This window comes from Sorex fumeus, unplaced genomic scaffold (assembly GCF_029834395.1).
Source record: "Sorex fumeus unplaced genomic scaffold, SorFum_2.1 ptg000086l, whole genome shotgun sequence".
NCBI classification, from domain to species: domain Eukaryota; kingdom Metazoa; phylum Chordata; class Mammalia; order Eulipotyphla; family Soricidae; genus Sorex; species Sorex fumeus.
The window spans coordinates 27,722,410-27,740,851 of record NW_026606143.1 but is presented as its reverse complement, the minus strand read 5'-3'; the positions used below and the strand labels follow the sequence as shown (position 1 = coordinate 27,740,851).

Here is an 18,442-nt window from a genome sequence, read left to right as displayed (position 1 = left end):
TTCCCACATGCACAGCATAAGGTTTCCCTGAGCACTGCTAGGAGTGATCCTTGAGTAAGCCCTGAATGTCACTGGGGGTCTACCCAATTTTATTCTCAATGGGTATGCATGGTTTGTTTCCAAATGCCTTCATATTAAATGTTGGGCATTTAAGAAAATCAGTCTCAATATATTTGAAAATAAAATTAGGAGAACAGATTAGAAACTGGCAGAGTGGGTAGGAGGGATTTGTAAGGGTTTTTTATTTTAATGTAATTCAGAGGATGTATGTAATTAGACCCAGAAGAGAGTTTGAAAGAGATGTTAATAGTGGTTACCTAAGGGTGAGTCCTTAGTACTGGCCATATTTTCTGAAGCTTTTTTGGGGGTGTGTGTGGAGGGGGGTCCCAGAGCTGCACCTAGTAGTGCTCAGGCAGTGCTCGTGAGGTTATATGGTACTGGCTGTCAAGCCCAGGGCCACCCCAAACATGCAAGGCCTATGCTCTACTTACTTAAGCCACATGCCAGGCTCCTGAAATCTTTTTTCTTTTGCTTTTTGGGTCACACCCGGCGATGCACAGGGGTTCCTCCTGGCTCTGCACTCAGAAATTACTCCTGGCGGTGCTCGGGGGACCATATAGGATGCTGGGAATCGTACCCGGGTCGGCCGCATGCAAGGCAAACGCCCTACCCGCTGTGCTATCACTCCAGCCCCAAGCCCCTGAAATTTTTACAACAAATTTTGATTTGTTTTGTAAGACACAAAGAACAAAAACAGTCTGCCCCTAAAAGTAGGAAAATAATTTTGAATGAAGGGAAGCAACATGTTTTGATCAGTGATGATGTTTTTGGAATAAATATATTGGCCAGTGACAATATGTTTGAAAAAAAATACACTGACAGGAAAATTAAATCTGCCCTCTCAAAAAGACTACTTTGATGGGCACCTTTGGGATGTATCAAGTTGGGAGTGCGTTAACAACAACAGAAACCATTATTTTGATCTGTTTCATAGTGAAAGGTGACTGTGAAGGCAATATTTTTAGACTTTAACCAACAAGAAGAAAAGCACTCTCTGGCTATGACATAAAACTTTTTTATGAGAAAATTTCAAGTCTGTAATTCTGCCCCTGAATAAGTGTTATTTGTAAATTATTCCTCATCTACCATAAAAGTGATCTAAAAGGATGGCTTTTTACCTTTTTTTGTTTTGGGGCCACATCCGTTGATGCTCAGGGGTAATTACCCCTGGCTGTATGCTCAGGAATTACTCCTGGCAGTGCATGGGGGACCACAGGGGATGCCAGGACAGAACCAGGGTCAGCTACATGCAAAGCAAATGCCCTCCCCACTGTACTGTGGCACCGGCCCCTAAAGCAGGGCATCTTAAGCTTATTCCACTTGTGACCCCTATTCACCTGAGAAATTGTTACACAACTTTAGGAATGTAAAGACATAAAATAGGTATATAAATCAAACATTTGCTGACAATATATCATAAATCTATTCTACAGCAAACTTTTAAATAGTGTAACCCACAGTTAAAAAAAACTAGAACTAAAATTATAAGGTAAAAAGTTAAAAAATGTTTTCAACATTTTCTTTTCTTTAAAAAAAATCTATGTGTGCCAAATGTAGACTATAGATCAAACACAATGGCCACTTAGTGCCTCTATTGCAAACTACAACACCCAAAAGGAGAGAGCAAAAGGGAATGCCCTGCCAGAGGTGGGGTGGGGTGGGGGGGGGTGGGGGTGGTGGGAGTGATACTGGGATCACTGGTGGTGGAAAATGGGCACTGGTGGAGGGATGGGTACTCGATCATTTTATGACTGAGATGTAAACATGAAAGTTTGTAAGTCTATAACTGTACCTCACGGTGATTCACTAATTAAAAAAAAAAAAAGAAAAAAACATCTACAATATTGCAGACCACAATGCCCAAGGAGGGGGGGAGGGGGCAGAGAGAGGAGAGAGAGAGAAAGAAGAAAAGTGCCTGCCATAGAGGCAAGCAGGAGGTGGGGGGTGGGGGTGATGGGAGGGAACCTGGGGACACTGCTGCTGGGAAATGTACACTGATGGAGGGATGGGTGTTGGAACACTGTACGACTGAAATCCAATTATGAACAGTTTTATAAGGATCTATCTCATAGTGATTCAATAAAAGAGTACAAAAAATCTACTTTATATTTGAAAGATTCCACAAAGTTAGGTCAGCTGAACAAAGAAAATGTTTCATCTGCAGCTGTTTTATTTCCTACTCTTTAAAAATAGTTCCTAATTTTTTATATTAATGCAAAAAATACACTTGTCTCATAAACAGGAAGGAAACCTCAGGGCCAAAGTGTGAGATAATTGTTCCTTCAGGCAAGTTTTAAGTCATCTGGTTCAGCTTATTTCAGACTTGGAACAGAGATTATGTTTAATTTACCATGTTTCAAACTTATTTTGAACTTCCTTATCCAGACACAAATTTACAGCTGCTTACCTAAAATGTGAGGGTGAGAGAGACAGACAGAGACAGACAGAGAGAGGGAACATGCAAAAGGAAGGGAGGAATGTGTTTGTACACACCTATGACTTTTGTTTTTTTTCCCTGCAGAATGGCAGAATTTTGGGGGAGTTAAGTAAAAGTAGAACGAAGGAGAAATCACAGGGGAATATTTAGCTCGACTTCCTTTCAGATGCTATTACATTTTCAAAGCTGCAAAACCTCCATCTTCTAAGACGAAGAGCTATTCTGTTAAAGTCAATTCAGGTTTCATTTCCTACCAGAACACACTGTGTACACAGCAAAGGCGAAACTCACTGACCACAAAGGCCTTCAACCTCATCTCACTTATTCACATGTTTCCTATTCTTTACAGAAAAAAATCTGCAGAGTTCTCTGAGGGGGAAAAATGTGCAAGGTTCAACTCAGCTGATGATAATCTGACTTTGTAATGAAAATCTCGGTAAAAATAAGCAACGAAACACAAGCAATAGGAAAAGTCAATATTTGGACCATACATAGCAACTTCACCAGAGCTCCCAAATTATGTGACTCCATGAACAAGCTGAGTGAATATTTGCTAAGTGAGGTATGCTATCAATGGATGAATTAGGAAACTTAAGTCTTCCTATCACTTCTGGGTCAGTCACCAGTTCAACCCATGACATAAGACACACATGAATCAGCACCTCTACTTGAGAAAAAAAATCAGACAGCACCAAGGAAAATAGGCTGCTCCTTCACATAGAACTCTTTGGGATGGGATAAACAGGAAAATGAGCCTTTCTTAAGTTTTACAGATCCTATTTTAAAAGACTGATCGCAGGAACGAATAAACACATCTGAAAAGAGAAACCACAAGGTATCCCCAACTAAAACAACAAATACATACTTGTGAATTTATCTTTAGCTCTGAGGACTCCTCACCCAAGCAGAGAAGGTCTTAAGTCAGGTCAGTGTGGTTTTGAATAAAACACACCTCAGTGCTTCAGAGAGTCAGAGAAAACTAGGAAGACAAAGGGTGACTATATCCAAAATGCATTTAAAACAATACTCGTTCAAAATACAACCGTGCTATATATCATTTATATTACAAATATGCTGTATTTCAGACATCATATGTACTGTATCACACATTATATAATATACTACACATTATATATACTGTGTTATATACAGTATTACTATATTATGTAAAAGTGTATGTTATATACTATACTCATGAAAATACGATTTAATATTCAAAGTTAAAACGCTTACAGTATATTGAAAACTATAATCCTTGCTCTAAACTCTTACCCCCAAAAGCTTTTAGCATACAATGAACACAAGTCTAAAACTTAATTATGTTAAGAAGTTAGCACTGTTGTGATTTCTAATAAAACTAGCATGAAGTCATGCAAAACTTAGGGAAAACTCAGCAACAATAGAAAAAAAGTAACTTGCAAATTCTGAACCATATCTTTAGATTATCTTTAGATTCCACCCTCCTAAAAATATCTACATAAAACTTCATGTTGTATACACTACCCACTGAATTCCATTTAAGCATTATTGAAGACAATCAAGGGCTGGAGCAATAGCACAGCGGCCAACTGGGCCAACCCGAGTTGGATTCCTCTGCCCCTCTCAGAGGGCCCAGCAAGCTACCGAGAGTATCTCACCCACATGGCAAAGCCTGGCAAGCTCCCCATGACGTATTCGATATGCCAAACACAGTAACAAGTCTCACAATGTTACTGGGCCCACTTGAACAAATTGATGAACAATGGGAGGACAGTGACAGTGAAGACAAACAAGTGATACAAACTCTTTTAATTACTTAATTTAAAAAATACTTGGGCACTTTTCTGTCATGAAATACAGAATTGGGTCAGAGGAATATTGTACAGTGGGTACATACCTTTGCCTTGCATCCGGCTGACCAGGATTGAATCCCGGTACTGCATATGGTCACCTGAGCCCCACCAGGAGTGATCCCTGAGCACAAAGCCAGGAATAAGTCCTGAGTAGCACTGTGGCACTGTCCTCCCATTTTCATCAATTTGCTCGGGCGAGCACCAGTAACATCTCCATAGTGAGACTTGTTGTTACTATTTTTGGCATATCAAATATATCACAGGGAGCTTGCCAGGCTCTGACGTGCAGGAGGGATACTCTCAGTAGCTTGCCGGGCTCTCCAAGAGGGATGGAGGAATAAAACCCAGGTTGGCTGCGTGTAAGGCAAAAGCCCTACCCACTGTGCTATCGCTCCAACCCAAGTCCTTAGTAGCAGTGGGTATTACCCCCAAAAAAGGCAAAATAAAATAAAAAATGAAATAAAAATAAAAAGCAAACAAACACTGTCCTTGCATTGTTCATCGATTTGCTCAAGCAGGTCCAGTAACATCTCCATTTTGAGACTTGTTATTACTGTATTTGGCATTGCCGTGCGGGCGAGATACTCTTGGTAACTTGCCAGGCTCTCCGAGAGGGGTGGAGGAATCGAACCCAGCTCGGCCGAGCTGGCTGCGCACAAGGCAAATGTCCCACTGCTGTGCTATCACTCCAGCCCTCCCCCCAAATTAAATATACATACAAATTACTTGTATGTGATACGTTAGATGTACTATTAAAAACCTATTAAAGTTCATTTCTCAACCTCTAAGAATTTCCAGCCTAGCCTAGAAAGGACATGGGTGTGGTAAACATATAGATTACAAATTAAACCTTCATATCATAAAAGTCTATAAATATGCACAGTCGCCGTGTGGTGATAAACTAATCGAAAGTGTCTAAAGCATGATCTAATTTTGTCTTCCATTTTGCCTCTGCTCCCAATTCTTTTTTGGGCTGGCAGGGGAGCCCACACTCAGTGGTGCTTGCAGGTTGCTTGTGGATGTGCTCAGGGGACCCTGTGGTGCCGGGGATCAAACCCAGACCTCCTGCGTGCAAAGCTTCTTCTCCACCCATTGAGCTGTCCCTCTAGCTCTCTGCTCTCCTCTTTTAAGACATAATTCATCTACTTCTTCTGTCTCCTAGTGTTAGCTAAAACTCTCCTCTCTTTCTTTTCCGTTTTTGGGGGATGTTGTTTTATTTGGGGGGGTTGCCACAGCCAGCTGTGCTCAGGGGTTATTTCTGGCTCTGCACTCAAGGATCAATCCTGGCAGGGCTCAGGGGACCACATGGGATGCCGGGGATCAGACCCTAGTGGGCCGCATATCAGGCAAATGTCCTACCCACTGAACTATCACTCCAGTCCCTCAGATACAATTTCTATCTTAGAAACAGGTGGAAGAGTATTGGCATCCAAAGCAGAATTCACTTCCAGATCAACCAATGTGAATCTACTCAAGTTTGAATCGATTATTTTTCTTATTTTCCCTCTTCCCTTCCCTTTGTTGTTTCCGCGAAGACAGGGGGTTGGCCTCTTTGCTGTGGCACGGAAACGGCCTCATACTTGCCAACCAGGTGCTCCACTCCCGAGACACCCCTGGCCAGGCATGCGCCAGTGACTTTCAACAGTCCGACATTCACACTGCTGACCTGCAACTTTAGGTCACTTCAGTGGGCGGATGTGAAGTCAAAAGGACTGAAAATGCCTGAGAGTCACGCCACGCTTTGCGGTTTACTATTCTCTCATGCTGTGCCATTGGAACCTCCCAACAATCCCACGCAATCGGAGGGGAACGTTCCTATCCCCACAGGTCAGTCAGAGGGTGACTTAGGTTAAGAGCCCTCTTGAAAGCTGCCCAGCAGAAACCAGGAACACTACGATTAGAAACTAAGCCTATCTTCATGACTGGGCCAGCAGTAGAGGGCAATGTTCTCCTCTGATGAAGAGCAGGGAAACCAAATCAGAGCTACACCTCACTGGATTTATCCAGGTGAAAATGTATTCACTACGGGGCTAGAGAGATAGGACTGCCAGTAGCGCGCTAGCCTTGCACGCAGCTGACCCAGGTTCAAACCAGGTATCCCTTGAGTATGGCCAGGAGAGATCCCTGAGTGAAGAGCCAAAAATAACCCCTAAGAATTGCCAGGTGTGGCCCCCAAACAAAAAATGCTCATGACAATTCATCAAGGAGAATGCCCTCAGAGAAGCTTACATTGGTTAAGAGGGAAATATTTATTATTTTTCAAATAGATGGTGCTTAAAATAATATGCAAGTAAAATCAACTTGCAGTACTTTTCCAATTTACAAATAATTTTCCATTTAGCAAAGCAATTTTCCCATCTGTATTATTAGTAACATACTATTCGTGATAAAAAATTAATTTCAGACCCACATCCCACAAGCTCCACCATTAAGCTCAGCCATCAGCCCAGCTTGAGACTCATGATTAAATCTCGGAAGAGATATATGCCAAGCCACAAAAATTCATGGGTGCACCAATCACCCAGTTGAAAACTCTGGGGCACCCTTGGGAGGGGGACAGGCTGAATCCACCCTACCAAAGCCACACCCAAACCCCACAGCTGTCGCCACATTAAGGGCCTAACTCCAGTGCTTCCCGACTAATCTCTGCAGAGATACCAAACTGCCAGAATTTCCTGGCACACTGGGGTTTCAGGCTGAGAACTCTGTGGTCTTCTTGGAGTGGGGGCGGGCAGCCTCTCACAACAGCACTACTTCCGGAAGCCCTGGCAGCCACACCCACAGCCGTCGCCACCTAAATGTACATGTTACATACCCTGGAGTTTCTGGAGTGACATCTCCAAATTCTACACTATTGACATCCAGATTAGATGGGAAAAGAACAGAGAAGCAAACTACATTCAACAACACAAAAGGCTTAACTTAGCAAAGAACAGCTTAGCAAAACCTCCAATGAGGTCTTAATGACCCGATGGTGAGATATAACAATGTTCACAAATTTTATATAACTGAAATATTTTTTAATAATTCCTTTAGTCATGTATTTGTAACAAACAAATGATGATTATGAAAATGGTGACAATGTTAGGGACAAGGAAACTCTGGTGGTGGGTTTGGTCTTGGAATGCTGAATGCCTGCAACAACTGTATTATGAACAGCTTTTGCAAACCACAGTGTTTAAATAAAGGAAAAAATGTTAAACTTTAAAAAAACAGCAATAAGGGCTGTGTGTCAGGACAAATAGCCAAAAGAATATGTGATAATACCCACAGCCACCTACACAATGAATTTAGGTGCTTCTGAGAGGTGGGCTTTAGGAACAAATCAATCCCTGTCCTTCCAAAAGGAACCCACCCAAGTCTGTTTTCACGAGACCTCCTAACTACCACCCTTCCCCAACCCCAGTCCGGATCAAGCCAGAGAAAACTTCACACTGGTTCTAAATCACCTGATTAACATCAGATTATCCACAGATTCTGCAAGTCCAGCCGGCTCAAAAATCAAATGACCATCCCCTTTCTCAGCTCAACAACCAAATGATTCCCCCTCCCCACACAATAAACAAACTGAGTCTTCTTCCACTTTCCCATCTCAGTAATGTTCTAAGAGCCCCTTATCTTGCCGCCAAAAGCCTGGGCAGTATCCTTCAATTTTCTTCGTCCCTCCTTGGCTACATCTGACTGACTGGCAAATTTTGAATTAAATACTTTTGGAGAGCCCCAAGACTGCACCGCCAAACACTGTGGTAGTAGCCTCTGACAGGATGCCACACAAGCATGACAACGGCTCATTTTGTGGCATTCGGGGTCTCACACATGCAAAGTAAGTGATCAGCTGCTGAGCCACAGTTCATATTTTTAGAGTACACACTTTGTTCTTTCTTTTTGGCATGAGCACTCTATTTCTTTTTTTTTTTCTTTTTCTTAAAAAAATTTTTATTAGTGAGACACCATGAGGTACAGTTGTAGATTTACAAATTTTTGTGCTTGGATCTCGGTCATACCACGATCAAATACCCATCCCTCCACCAGTGCCCATTTTCCACCACCAGGATAATATCCCTCCCCCCCCATCCTCCCATCCCCCCATCCCCCCCTGCCACTGTGGCAGGGCATTCCCCCCTGTTCTCTCTCTCCTCCTGGGCGCTGTGATCAGCCAAAGAGGCATTGAGTGGCGAACATGTTCAGTCCAGTCTACTTTCAACCTGCATCTCCCCTCCTGGGAGGATCTTCCAAACACCCTCCACTTGGTGTTCCCCTTTCTATCTGAATTGTCCTTTCCCCTAGAATACCCAGCTGGCCTCTAAGTTATGGAGTAATTCTCCTGGTGTATGAGCACTCTATTTCTTATTTTTATTTTACCCCGCCGCTGCTCACTGCCCTTACCCGGGCCTGACACCACAGCTTCTCCCCGCCCCGTCAGCACTTTATTTTTTAATTCATTTTATGATAGTTTAGGTAACATGTTTACATGAGTGTTAATATTTATAGTATGGATGTATAAAGTTACTGTCAATCACCACCAAGGAGAGCAAGTACACAATTTTGTACTAAGCACTGTGCTAAGCTTGGGTCTGAGTTCCTTTAATTAATCCCTAGTATTCCACTTGTTTTGAAGAGGAGGATAGAGCGATGGAAACCATTAATTCTTACCCCAGGTAACCTGGTGAAGCCCCGAGGTTGCACTGAATGCTCTTCACATCTGGGGCCCTGCAGGTGTTTCTCCTCTAGGCTTGGAAAGTCCTTCAACCAGCTGGCACGGCTTTCAAGGTCAGACCAAGCAAGTTCTTTATAAAGTCTCCTGATGCCCCCTGCTGGTACCACTCCACTAAATCACTCTCAAAATTGGCTCCAAGTTCTAAATCAGTGGCCTTACACAGATACAGAAAGGCTGAAAACCACTGTTTACTGCAGTAGTTTTTAACTAACCATGGACCAGTCTGCAAGAAAGGTGGAGATCTACATATTTAAAAAGGCTGAACAACGCTGCTCTAAATACTAGATGCCTGGGTTGGGGGCTGGAGCGATAGTACTATGGGTAGGGCATTTGCCTTGAATGGGGCCGACCCAGGTTAGACCCACGAGACCTCACATGGTTCCTCAAACCTACCAGGAGTGATCCCAGGAGTGATCCAGCAGTAAGCCCAGTAAGCCATGAGAACTGCAAGATGTAGCCCAAAAACAAAACAAAAAAATTAAGTAAAAAATAAATACTAGATGCCTAGATAGAGCCCAGGCCTAGAGATTCTTTTCCTTTTTCGTGTGTGTGTGTGTGTGTGTGTGTGTATGCGCGCGCACGCGTTTGTGTACCTGATTCAATCACTGTGAATTACAAAGTTACAAAGATATTTATAATTGAGTTTCAGGCATATATTATTCCAATACCAATCCCTTCACCAGTACCCACTACCCTCCACCTCTGTCCCCAGTTTTCCTTCCACCCCTCAGTCTGCCTCTGGGGCGGGCACTTTTCCCCTACCTCACTGTCCTAATATTCCCTTCCCTAACTTATCTCCCTTACCCCTGGCCCCAGTGCCAAGCTTTCTACTGAAGAACAGTTCTGCAATTAGTTCCTATTGCCATTGGGCATTTGATGTTGGGAAAACTGGCTGGCCACATGCAAAAACAAAAAAAAATCGAACTCAGACCTCTAACGCCTTGAAAAAAAGTCAAATCAAAATGGATTGAAGACCTAGTTATCAAACCTCAATCCATACGGTATATAGAGGAAAATATAGGCAGAACTCTCCAAGACATTAAAATTAGAGGCATCTTTAAGGATGAAATGCCACTGACCAAGCAAGTAGAAGTAGAAATAAACAAGTGGGACCACATTAAACTTAGGAAATGACCAGAATATAAAGACCGGGAGTAATTGTTTGCCCTCCATTCATCCGACAAAGGGTTAGTATCCAAGATACACAAAGCACTGGTAGAGCTCTACAAGGAAAAAAGTCTAACCCTATAAAAAAATTTCACAGAAGAGATCAACAGGAACTTCTTCAAAGAAGAAATACAAATGGCCAAAAGCCTATGAAAAAAATGCTCTATGTCACTAATAATCATGGAAACGCAAGTAAGATACCACCTCACACCAGAGACTGGCACTCATCAAAAATAACAGCCTCCAGTGCTGGTGAGGATGTGGGGGGGAAAGGACCCTCATTCACTGCTGGTGGGAATGTCAACTGGTCCAGCCTTTTTAAAAGATAATATGGACATTCCTCAAAACACTAGGAATTGAGCTTCTATATGAGCCAGCAACTCCATTCCTGGGAATATACCCCAAGGGTCCATTGCAGCATCATATGCAATAGCCAAAATACGAAAACAACCCAAATGCCCACCAACAGATGACCAGATGAAGAAATTATGGTACATGTGCACAAAGAGATACTACACAGCCTTAAACAAAGATAAAGGCATCAATTTGCGGCAATCTGGATGGATCCGGAGAGTGTCGGGTTGAGTGAAATCAGCCAGAGGAAGAGGAACAGACTGAGAAAAATCTCTCACATGTGGGATATATAGAAATTCTAATGGTACTGCTGAGCCTGAATATGGAGATGTATGAAAGCGCCCTAGGAATTCATTCTCATGTGCAGTCAGGGCTGGGAATCAGTGCTCTATATTCCCTCTTTTACTTCACAATATTTACCCCACTACAAAGAAGTAGACATTTATATCTTTCCTTTTAACACTTAAAGAGAAATTTTGCAGCCACCTGAGGGCAGGAAAAGGGAAAGGGTTTTTTACCCCAAAATTAGAGGTTCTGGGAGGAAGGTAGGTAAGACAGAGAAGGGATCAGTATGACAGTAAGAGTTGGAAATGATCGCTCTGGACAAGAACTGAGTGTTAAAAGTAGGTAAAGGGATATACATGGGGGCTGGAGCAATAGCACAGCAGGGAGGGCATTTGCCTTCCATGCGGCCGACCCAGGTTCGATTTCCAGCGTCCCATATCATCACCTGAGCATCATCACCTGAGCTCAGCGTCCCTGAGCATCACCAGGAGTAATTCCTGAGTGCAGAGCCAGTAGTAACCCCTGTGCATCTCCAGATGTGACCCAAAAAGCAAAAAAACAAAACAAACAAAAAAAGGGATACACACAACAACCTTTCAGTATCTGTATTGCAAACTACAATGCCCAAAAGAGGGGAGGAAGAGAAGTTCCTGCCATAGAAGCAGCCTGGGGTAAGGTGGGGGAGGGGTGATGGGAGGGAACCTGGGGACACTGGTGCTGGGAAATGTACACTGGTGGAGGGATGGGTGTTGGAACACTGTATGACTGAAACCTAATCCCAATCATGAACAGCTTTTTAAGAGTCTATCTCACAGTGATTCAATTAAAAAAAATTAAAAAAAAAAGAAATGGCCCAGCTCCACAACTGAACCTCATCAAGACACAAAACCACAAAATTGCTCCATCTCCATAAATCCTGGACCAAGCGGCCATGTGATACATCCAAATTTCAGAGTACTATCAGCCAGTAGGATCACAACAAATCTGATGGGAAAGTTCCACAGAAGCTCACCACGTTCAATGAGCAAAAACAGTAACACAGAAGGCTCAACTAGCATCAACCAACACAGTAGATCCTCAGAAAATGACTTTACTAATACCACTATGGGATATAACAATTATTACAAATTGGCTTTTACTGATTTTTTTTATAACTCTACTTGCCTTTGTGTTGTAACAAGTACTACGAAGTAAATTTGTTTGTACCTTCAGACTTGGGGTTGGGTGAGAAACTGGGTACATCGGTGGAGGAAAAGTAACACTGGTGGTAGGGTTGATGTTGGAACATTGAATGCCAAAAAACAGCTGCATTACGAACAACCTGAAAAATCACGGTGTTTTGATAAAAACAACTAGAGATTCTTAGACCTCACTAAAAATCTCAGTCTGGTGAACTGAAAACTCATGCTGTGGTTTGTATGCACAGTACAATCCTATGCAACAAGAAAAGAGAAAATTTGCAGTCTGGTGCAACTTAGATGAACTGGAATGAAACACATTAGGTGAGATAAGTCAGGTTAAGACAAAAAACGGATGTCTCATCTGAGGTATCTATAGAAACAAAACAAGGTCATAGACCGTAATGAACGAGGACAAATCCTTGGCCTTGGATTACAAAACTGAGATTGGCAAACAGGGGAAGTTGCAGGGGTGGAAGGGCATGAAGAAATAAAGAGGTGAACTAGAAGTAATGTAATGACATTGACGAAAAGTATTGGGGATTTTGGTGGTGTTAATGGGGTGCGGTAACTGTACATTAAGATCGTAAAAGTTAACACTACTATAAACACATTAACTTCACTACAACAAAAATTTTAATTAAATCTAGGGGCACATAGTACCAAGGTAAAGGTGCTTGCCACACATGTGGCAGATCCCAGTTATATCTGGCACAAGCACTGCTGAGAGTGACCCCCAAGTGCCACCAGGTATGACCTAAAATCAAAACACAAGCCAACAAAGATACTAAATCTGGACCAGAGAGATAATTTTCAGGGCTGAGCACATGCTTTGCATGTGGGTGACCCAGGTTCGATCCCCTAGGCACCCCGGAAAACCATCACTTAGCCCAGAACTTGGAGTAACCCCTGAGTACCACAGAGCGTGATCCAAAACTGACCCCTTAAAAAAAAAACTAAATCTGGGGCTAGGGCTAGGGCTCAAGCAGTAGAGCAAATGCCTTGCAGTATCTGGGTTCCTCTGCGGCACCACATGTGCTCACATCCCAGCAGCTTCGGGTATGGCCCTGGTAGTCCCAGAACGAAATCTGATACATGGGCAGGATTCTGGAATCTGCCTCTTGAATATTTTGATCTGTGGCCAACGCTAGGGGTTCTTTCTGCAGTAAGAAGTAGATCTTTTCATTCCTACCTGCCAGGACACAACAAATCTATCTGGAAAACAATAAATCTGTACGATGACTGACATCTAAAAATGTGAATCTGTGAGCTTGGATTTGTAGTACTCAACATTCAAGCTCCTGCAGCAGCATATGAAAAGGCTGCTTGGCAGGCCAGAGAGACAGCACAAAGGGCTGAGAACAGGCTTTGCATGCAGTGTCGGGTTCAGTCGTGTAGTCCCCACCCCCCACCCCTGCACCACCGGTAGCAACCCCTGAGCCCAGAGCAGGGAGAAGTCCTTGTGCACCGCTGGGTGTGCCCCTAAAAAAGGGGGGGGCGGGTAGCAAGAAAGGCAAAACAACACTGCATGCTGCAACAGAATGCAGATATAGGACAGCTTTTCAAACGTGTTTTTAATCCACCAGTGCCCCCTACTGATCAAAGCCTAATAGCTAAATCAAAACTATTCGTTTAAATGTATTCCTAAGAACATAACTAGTCACACAAACTGTACTTTGCCCACTAACGCCTATACTATCAACACCTTTGCCCTCAACTCCTAGTTGACCCCAGCTGATAATGCTCAGACCCAGATTAATCCTACCTGTTTGCTCGGTCCACACTCCCGGGCTTAATCATACACCTGGGCATGGCCACTAAGGTGCAGCGACTCTCAGCAAAGCCCTCACAGCTCTCCTCTCTATATCTGAGTCCCTTAGTGAGAGCTTCTTCCAATTCCCACTATGCACATAAAATCACTCACTTCGAAAATACAAGAAATTATTTAGCTCCGTTTGCCTCCGTTCTTGCTATCCTAAGTATAACGAGGACCCAGCAGTATCTCTGTGTACCAGGAGCTTGTTAGGAAATAGTGCCTATGAGGTTCCACCCCTGAATTACTGAATCAGAATGTGCATTTTCACAAGAGCCATATTTAAAATTTGAGAAGCACCACTACCAGACCTAATACTGCCATTTTAAGCCAAACACTTTTGCATATCTCGAGATAAAAATTCATCATTCGCCTATAAACATTAAACAAAAAATGGTGTGGTAGCTCCTCAAATTGAAAACAATGACTTCAATAGTATTGTAAACTGTATCTCAATAAAAATTATTCGCCAAAAACAGGACAAAAAGAGATCAGTATACTGATTTGATGATAACATAAAGGAGAAAAGGAAAGATTTATAGTATGAATTATTTCAGTATATAAATAACACCATTGAAAGATACAATGAACAACTGGGTTTACAAAAATCATTGGCTGGAATCATTCCACCCCCTTTCCTCTTCCTATCTCACAGGAAGAAATCTTCTTTTAAAGCTGAGGACCTGCGCAGAAAGATAGTACAAGAGGTAAGGTGCTTTCATGTGGATGACCCAGTTACATCCCAGGCACTGCATAAGGTCCTTGGAGCACTGTCAAGGGTCACTCCTGAGCACAAAGCCAGGGGTGGCCCAATACCTCCCCTCTACCAATTTTTTTAATAAAGGTGAGGGACTCTTGGACAGGGGCACTTGTCTTGCATGTGTGTGGCCCTGGGGTCTCCCCCAGGAACTGTGAAAAAAGTTAAAGAATGTTTCAAAAGCTGCTAACTGCTCTACATTCCTATGCCACAAAACAAAATCTTGACTACAGGAAAGACGAAACTAAAATTGTGACCCATCATATCTCTCTAGTTATCAGTCTCGCTCCTTGACAGTCAAGTATATCAAACATTGTTTGTCCATTTATTCATGACACCATCCCACATTTATTTAGTTTTCACTTCCAGCAGAAACTTACAAGTATAAAAGTGAAAGCTTTCCCAGTTGCCCAAAGGAACACCTCTCCAACTCATCTAACTCATCTTTCTGTAATGAATATTGCTAGCCATTCCCTCCCTGTGTTCATTTCTCTCCTAAGTAATCCCATCTCAAGCTGATCCTGTTCAACCTAAGCCAATCAGATCAAACTGATCTAATTTGGTCCAATCAGACTGAAGTATAGTTGACTATAATCCAAGTGTGAGAGTTTTGTCTTCATCTTCTCATTTTAGTGAATGGGAAAGCAGGTGTCACTGGTAGTCCCCGTGCAACCACAAAAATCAGTCTTAGTGTGTAGAGCCAAGAGACACATCCTGATTACATTTTTGGCTCACTAGAGTCCATCCTTCCTCTGGACTTTGTGAGATAATTTTCCTTAAGCACTTAGGTTTTCCTGGCTGAAAGCATCCTAACATACAATGAACACCAGGAAATTTTCCTCCCTTGTTTCTCTAAATATCACTTTTGTGTACTCCCAAAATATACCTAAAGAAAGTTGCCTTTTGGGGCCGGGAGAGCAAGATCAATGAACTGAGTACTGAGTGCATGCGAAGTATGTCTTTTATACAAAAAAAAAGTAATTTGACTGAAATGATGAAATAAATGTTATACTACTGGAAAAAATAAAAAAGCTTAAAAAAAAGCCAGGGTTGATTCCCAAGTACCACCAGGAGCAAACCCTTGAGCACCTCCAAGTGTGAGTCCAAACCAAGGTCGTTTCTCTAACATCTCTGGCCACCTCTTCCCCTGCCTCCTACCAACATATTTTATCTTCTCCATGGTTTCTTTTGATCTTTCCTATTCAAACTATGTCTGTTTTATGCAATGCCAAGGGACGGAGCCAGGGCCTCAAACAGGACAGGCAGCTCCACCAGTGTGCCAACCCCTGGCCCCTTAAACTACGCATTTGAATAATTTCAGGACTCTTTCCCTTAACACGGAACTGCACTACTGACACTGCCCCAAAGCAGGACTTCTATAGATGGTCCCCAGCTAACCCACCTGAAGAACTTCTACTTGTACTTCAAAACTGAACTTACATGTCTCTTCTCTGAGGTGTCCTCTGAAGTTCCAGGGATTCCTGACCCTTTTGTGTCCTATGGGCAACCCCCCTTCTTAAAACAGAGTCTAACTGCATAAAATACCAATTATATTACTGCATAGGAATGTTGTTAAAACGCCAGATACAAGATGGTGACATGTGCTTCCTTATTAACTCATTAAGAAGATACAGAGGCCTGACTTAAACTACAGTGGGTGAGACACTTGCCTTGCCTGCAGCCTACCCAGGTTGCATCACCCATCCCATATGGTCCCCCAAGCATTGCCAGGAGTAATTCCCGAGTGCAGAGCCAAGAGTCACCCCTGACCACTGCCAGGTGTGGCCCCAAAACCAACCTCCCCCCCAAAGAAGATATAACTACTGTAACTTTGAAGTGTTGATGAAAATAACTATATTTTTATAGGAGCCACTCCTAGTGTGAGGTCAGTGAAGCTTAGCCCTGGTGGTGTGGACCTGGCAATGCTGGGTGGTCAGCAGAACTACATGCATCAGTGCTTGTGTGGGGGGGTATGTGGTGCTGGGGCTCAAACTCAGAGTCTCATACATGCATGTGTTCTACCACGTGAGCTATCCTCCCATCCCAACAATGATACTTTGAGATGCACAATAGTAAAGTGCTATGAAAATGTCTGTGTACACTGGTGAAGGGACAGGTGCTAGAAGTTGTATGACCGAAACCTAATCATTAACAACTTTGTGACTATCTCAGGGTGATTCAATTAAAAAGAAAAAGAAAATGTCTGTGACCTACTAGTGGTTCTGTGACTTCTATTGGTGACAAGTACTGCTACTACTACTACTACTACTACTACTACTGTGGTTTGTTGCTATAAAAACCCACTAATGTTCCCCCCAAATTAACAACACTGCTATCATATCCCTGCTCATCGTGCAGGGTCACATCATACTGACATCAGCAAATGTGCTTGCAAACGGTGTTTTACATTGGTAGTGCAGCACTCTTGGAATCCAGTAGTCAAATGGAGAACCCAAAGCCAGGCAAATTGAGGGGCACCCAGCCTCCGAGAGTCATCTTTTAATTCAGCCACTAGCCAAATTCAGCTGCTGAAACATGCCCACAAACTGACCCGAAAGAGGTGAGAAATAAGAAGTTATTATAGTTTTATGGCACTGGTTTTGTTGTAGCTCATTATTCAGCAACTGATAACTGTAACAGATACCTCTGTTTAAAACAAGGCAAATTTCCATTGGTAACTAGTGAAAAAAATTTTTCTCCCTCCGTTCGGAAAACCCCTGAATTCTACCCAGAAACCCTTTGAGTGGCTGCGGACCACAGGGGTTAGAACTGCTGGGTTTAGATGGAGTAGATGCTGTTCTTCTCACTACCCCAGCACACTGCTGAGACTCACACACGAATCCAAGCATGTCTTCTGAGTGACAACCCTAAAAGTGAGCTGAGCCGCTAGGATGTAATAGGGTGGACACAAATCTATCAAGTGAATGCAAGTTGTTTGTGGGACATATCCTACTGACAAAACTCTGAGCTGCTAAAAAACAAAAGCAAAACCATTAGGCGGCACTTCGTTTGCCTAGTCCAGGCACTTCAAACACGCGTGGTTATTCCCTGTAATGGTCCTATGAAGTAGATGCTACTTCCATTTCAGCCAAAGGCACAAGGCAGAGAAGTGACTTGCCCAAGGTCACACAATCAAGCAGGGATAATTTCAGCGCTGGGACGCAGAATCCCCGTTCCAGTCTATGCGATTGTGCCCACAGCACCTCGCAGGAGCTCAACGAAACTCAATGTACTCTCAGGTACTACTAGCTCCAGTCACTAAACCCACTCGACTTAAGTCCACTACTTTTCGGTTGGCTGCTGGACAATCGAATTGGCTAGTCTGATGTAGCAGAAGGGACTCGCGTCAAAAAGAAGACTTTCGAAAGTCTTTCCAAGCGGCTTTTTTTTTCTGAGACACCAACTCCCCCAACAGAAAGGGGGGCTACCTCGCCGATACCGAATGATGCTCCCTGCGGCAGGGGGCACCCCTGCCCTCGCAGCCCTCCACTGCGGCCGGCCCCGCGCCCTGCGTCTCGGAAGGTGACCCTCCATCATCCACGCGGTAGGTTTGGAAACCTGACTCTGCCCGGCAACCAAAGTCGAACCCCACAGCACCCACCGCCCCCCCTCCGAGCTGGCCTCGCCCTCCGCCTGAACCCGATGGGGTTCCCGCAGGTGGGGGGGGGGGGAGGGGTGGTGGTAGCGGCGGGCAGTTTGCGGGAGTCGCTCGACCTTTCCCAGGCTTTATTCCCGAGGAGGCCAGCCGCAAGGTCCACCCACCACTCACCACCCCCCCCACCCCGGTCACGCCTCCACCCGGAAGCGGCCCCGGTGAATGAACTTCAAAGTAGGGACACAGC

The 18,442-nt window shown here is 43.6% G+C and overlaps 1 protein-coding gene across 3 annotated transcripts in view; it reads right to left on the bottom strand.

Annotated features, from left to right (window-relative positions):
• Window positions 1-18,442, bottom strand: part of APOO (apolipoprotein O) — a 70,778-nt gene that overhangs the window by 52,011 nt on the left and 325 nt on the right. The window lies entirely within an intron of this gene.